Source organism: Cherax quadricarinatus, chromosome 10, assembly GCF_038502225.1.
Source record: "Cherax quadricarinatus isolate ZL_2023a chromosome 10, ASM3850222v1, whole genome shotgun sequence".
NCBI lineage: Eukaryota > Metazoa > Arthropoda > Malacostraca > Decapoda > Parastacidae > Cherax > Cherax quadricarinatus.
In genome coordinates, this window is record NC_091301.1 from 51,581,638 (window position 1) to 51,587,728 (window position 6,091).

The 6,091-nt window shown below is 36.5% G+C and overlaps 1 protein-coding gene across 2 annotated transcripts in view; it reads left to right on the top strand.

Moving 5' to 3' along the window:
* The window catches only part of LOC128688079 (glycine receptor subunit alpha-2), a 135,137-nt gene that overhangs the window by 90,875 nt on the left and 38,171 nt on the right, over nt 1–6,091 (top strand). The gene's annotated exons all lie outside the window — the stretch shown is intronic.

A 6,091-nucleotide genomic window follows, 5' to 3' on the forward strand; every position in this document is an offset into this window, starting at 1 on the left:
TATAGATCTAGTACTGAAACTAAACGTATCTTATTAAAAACTGAAACTTTAATTCAAGATTTAGTGTCGTAAGTAAAGCTCCTAACAGTCTTTCCTGTTGGTCAGGTTGTTCTTCAACTCTATATATCCTTGGTTAGGCCTCATTTAGACTATGGTGCTCAGTTCTGGTCACCGTATTACAGAAGGGATATAAATGCTCTGGAAAACGTACAGAAGAGGATGACAAAGATGATTCCATGTATCAGAAATCTTCCCTATGAGGATAGACTGAGGGCCCTGAATCTGCACTCTCTCGAAAGGCGTAGAATTAGAGGGGATATGATCGAGGTGTATAAATGGAAAACAGGAATAAATAAAAGGGATGTAAATAGTTTGCTGAAAATTTCCAGCCAAGACAGGACTCGCAGCAATGGTTTCAAGTTGGAAAAATTCAGATTCAGGAAGGATATAGGAAAGCCCTGGTTTGGTAATAGAGTTGTGGCTGAGTGGAACAAACTCTCGAGTACAGTTATTGAGGCTAAAACGTTGTGTAGTTTTAAAAATAGGTTAGATAAATACATGAGTGGGCGTGGGTGGGTGTGAGTTGGACCTAACTAGCTTGTGCTGCTGGGTCTGGTGCAGTGCTAAATCCTTGAGTGGAGATGACCAGACTGGGTGGTTCATTGGGCTAATCGGGGGGGTCATTGGTCTAATCCGGGGGGACATGGACCTGCTCCGCATGGGTCAGTAGGCCTGTTGCAGTGTTCCTTCTTTCTTATGTTCAGATGTATGTATATATATATATATATATATATATATATATATATATATATATATATATATATATATATATATATATATATATATATATATATATATATATATATGCAAGGAATTCGAGAGAGCAGGCGAAATATACACAAACACTGATTTCTGGCTGAAGCAGACTCGAACCTACGAACTTTAGGACAAGGTACGCAGTACTTTACCAATCTACCCACACTGGACAATACCTTGGCGTGTAGCTTGCGCTACACGTTTGATCCAAGGCAGCCAGCTTTCAGGGAGAAGGCTTACAGCTTTTCATTTCATCCCCTGCATGCATCAGCCTTACTAGAGATTTGAACAATGCAAGGAATTCGCGAGAGCAGGCGAAATATACACACACACTGATCTCTGGCTGAAGGAGACTCGAACCTACGAACCTTAGGACAAGGTACGCAGTGCTTTACCAATCTACCCACACTGGACAATACCTTGGCGTGTAGCTTGCGCTACACGTTTGATCCAAGGCAGCCAGCTTTCAGGGAGAAGGCTTACAGCTTTTCAACTCATCCCCTACATGCATCAGAATTACTAGAGATTTGAACAATGCAAGGAATTCGCGAGAGCAGGCGAAATATACACAAACACTGATCTCTGGCTGAAGGAGACTCGTGTAGCTTGCGCTACACGCAAGCTACACGAGTCTCCTTCAGCCAGAGATCAGTGTTTGTGTATATTTCGCCTGCTCCCGCGAATTCCTTGCATTGTTCAAATCTCTAGTAATTCTGATGCATGTAGGGGATGAGTTGAAAAGCTGTAAGCCTTCTCCCTGAAAGCTGGCTGCCTTGGATCAAACGTGTAGCGCAAGCTACACGCCAAGGTATTGTCCAGTGTGGGTAGATTGGTAAAGCACTGCGTACTTTGTTCTAAAGTTCGTAGGTTCGAGTCTCCTTCAGCCAGAGATCAGTGTTTGTATGTATGTATGTATATATATATATATATATATATATATATATATATATATATATATATATATATATATATATATATATATATGTGTGTGTGTGTGTGTGTGTGTGTGTGTGTGTGTGTGTGTGTGTGTGTGTGTGTGTGTGTGTGTGTCGTGCCGAACAGACAGAACTTGCGATCTTGGCTTAAATAGCAACGCTTATCGTGCCATATATGACAAGTGAAAATTTGTGTATGCAATAATTTCGCGAAAATCATTCTGAACCTAACGAAAAAAAATATATTTCACTGTGTTTGCTTAGTATTAAATTATTGTAAACAAATCTAAAATATATTTAGTTGGGTTAGGCTAAAATAAATTGTTCTTGTTATAGCAAGGTTAGATAAGTTTTCTAAGTTCCTTTTGGTGCAAAATTATAAATTTTTACATCAAAAATTAATGAAAAAAATATATCTTTAAACATATACGAGAAAATTTTAGAAAAGACTTAATTTTAAATGAGTTCTTGCTAATTGACCAGTTTTACCTATTCGGCACGACATATATATATATACACAATAAGATCACAGAAAACAGATGATATCACAATATTCAGATGAAAAATTAGATAAAAATAATACAACCGCTGTTATGGGTCTCAAAAGTATGAAAATTTCCAAAAAAATTTTTAACTTTGAAAAAAACAATGATTGAGGAAATTAATATAAGTAATGAGATGGTTTATAGTTCTGTGATAAAACAAAATATTCAAAATTGTTCTCAAAGATTCTTATGAAAATCTTATTAATAATAAATATATATATATATATATATATATATATATATATATATATATATATATATATATATATATATATATATATATATTAAAACAGACAAAATGAATGTAGTAGCAATTAAATAAGGAACTTATTACGCAGGTAAAGTGAATAATGTCTTAGAGATACTTATTCCAAACTTAGAAAGAATCACTTAGAGTCAGTAACATTAACAAAACGACAACTCAAAGGCAAAAAAGAACTAATTAAGAAAGTCATTACCATCCAATTCATGAACATCAAAATGGTATACAATACCGACAGGTTGGTAGGTAAGACACATAGGCAACAGTTAGACAACTTTATTCCGAAACGTTTCGCCTACACAGTAGGCTTCTTAAGTCGAATACAGAAAGTAGGCAGGAGCAGTAGAGATGTCGGCATTGTATACCATTTTGATGTTCATCTTGTCAGACACTGTAACACATGGCCTCTTGGTACAGAAAACACCTTGGATAACCCTTTCAAGTGAGAACTGTTGGATCTGAGAGGGACCTGACCTATCAGTGGCTACACTCTCACTACTACTACTACTACTCTGCACCTCTCCTTCCGACAGTATTTAAGTCTCCGCACTGTCGCTTGATCTTCAGATAGTTCCTGACTATGGAACTGAACTTCTCCAGGCTGAGGGACTGACAACCTCAAATTCTACGACTTCAAGGGTGATGGACTGATTACATCGTCTTCACATCTCTACTGTTCCTGCCTACTTTCTGTATTCGACTGAAGAAGCCTACTGTGTAGGCGAAACGTTTCGGAATAAAGTTGCCTAACTGTTCCCTATGTGTCTTACCTACCAACCATCCAATTCATCTTTGTCATATATGTTTAAATTATTAAAAACACACAAACCAGGTATTCCCACCAGACCAATAACCAGACCAATAACCAGACCAATAACCAGACCAATAACCAGACCAATAACCAGACCAATAACCAGACCAATAACCAGACCAATAACCAGACCAATAACCAGACCAATAACCAGACCAATAACCAGACCAATAACCAGACCAATAACCAGACCAATAACCAGACCAATAACCAGCTATATAGGTCAACTTTCCTCTAAATTATCTAGATGCCGGATAATTTCTAACTTTATTGTTAAAAATAATATTGATTTAGTTAATAAATTAAGCACTATGATTTAAATAATTACTATATGGTTAGTTTCGATAGTTACTTTTTAACAAAAGATCCAGTTCATAATTAGTTAGGCTTTTTATTATTATTATTATTATTATTATTATTATTATTATTATTATAATCGAGGGGGAAGCGCTAAACCTGTAGGATTATACAGCGCCTGGGGGGGGGGGATGCGGAAGGCATTCAGGCTTAATTCGGGGAACTGGAGCACAGATCCAATTCCCTAAATCAAGAGCCCCTCACCAACATCAAGGAACCTTCCCTGAGGGGACATTATACGTTAAGCCATGTCCTGTTGGAACTGTTGTGACACGTAGGTGGATATTGAAAAGTAGAGATAACAAGCAATTTTAACCACGATATTCATTATCAGTGACCTAAAATTAGTAGAATATAATTTTAAATTATATTTTATGCAAATCAACATTATTCTGTAAGACACTGGGAAAACCAAGTCTCACACTTCACCCAGTTCGTACATCATAATTATGTTTCACCTGAGTACACGTGACTGATGTATAATGATTACACACCTGCCATTATAACACTTCTCTTTTATAATGATGGCACACCTGCCATCATAACACTCCTCTTTTATAATGATGACACACCTGCCATCATAACACTTCTCGTTTATAATGATTACACACCTGCCATTATAACACTTCTCTTGAATAATGATTACACACCTGCCATTATAACACTTCTCTTTTATAATGATTACACACCTGCCATTATAACACTTCTCGTTTATAATGATTACACACCTGCCATTATAACACTTCTCGTTTATAATGATTACACACCTGCCATTATAACACTTCTCGTTTATAATGATTACACACCTGCCATTATAACACTTCTCGTTTATAATGATTACACACCTGCCATTATAACACTTCTCTTGAATAATGATTACACACCTGCCATTATAACACTTCTCTTGAATAATGATTACACACCTGCCATTATAACACTTCTCTTTTATAATGATTACACACCTGCCATTATAACACTTCTCTTTTATAATGATTACACACCTGCCATTATAACACTTCTCTTTTATAATGATGACACACCTGCAATCATAACACTTTTTTTATTATAAATATGACACACCTGTCATCATAACACTTCTCGTTTATAATGATGACACACCTGCCATCATAACACTTCTCGTTTATAATGATGACACACCTGCCATCATAACACTCCTCGTTTATAATGATGACACACCTGCCATCATAACACTTCTCTGTTATAATGATGACACACCTGCCATCATAACACTTCTCTTTCAGTATATTCAGTCACCTTTTAAAATATTTTTTATGGTTTTTGTAATACTATATATATCTGAAAGCTAATTAATTCATTTCCGTGTTTACAAATCTTTTATGTAGACAAACTGAAAGTACTGGCAAATAATTTTGTCAACCAATCACCATCGTCGTTACAAACTGCGCTAATTCATTAATAAAAATTGTCTTTATTCCTCTGTTTACTGCGTCTGAGTTGCCTGACAGTATTTCAGTCCTGGTGAGAACGTACAGGCACTTATTTCTGCGACTGTACCTAGTGATTGGTATGGAGCATGCATAGTTCCTCTGTGTAAGGGCAAAGGGGACAAAAAAAGGTGTAAAAATTAGTGGGCAGTAAGCCTGTTGACTATACCTGGTGTCCATACACCAGGTATAGACATACTATTGAATAAAAAATTAAGAGTAAGACAAAGAGCAGGATCGTAGAAGGAAACTTTAGGAAGGGCAAGGATGTGAGGACCATGTGTTTACAGAACAAATATGGATTTGGTAAAGATATATAATAGCGGGAGTAGGGGAGCAGATGTTGCAGGTGTATGGAACAGGTGGTAGGTTACTGAAGGCAGTTAAGAGTTTTTACGAGGTTAGGCCTAGGATTGAGTATGTAAGAGAGAAGGAAATTACATACAGGTAAAAGTAGGCCTTAGACAGGGATGTGTGATGTCACCATGGTTGTTCAATATATTTATAGATAGGGTTGTAAGATAAGTGAATGCTCGGTGTTGGCTAAAGGTGTGGGATTAAGACAAAGAATCTAACACAAAGTGGGAGTTGTCACAGTTGCTCTTTGCTGATGACACTCTGCTTTTGAGAAATTCTGAAGAGAAGTTGCAGAAGTTGGTGGATGAGTTTGGTAGAGTATGTAAAAGAAGGAAATTAAAAGTGAACATAGGAAGAGCAAGGTGAAGAGGATAACAAAAAAATTAGGTAACGAAAGATTGGATATCAGACTGGAGGGAGAGAATATGGAGGAAGTGAATATATTGAATGTATTCAGATATTTGTGAGTGGACTTGTCAGGACTAATTTAATTATCCTGTCATGCTCGTAAAGACTGGTATTCCACACGGGAGAATGAAATT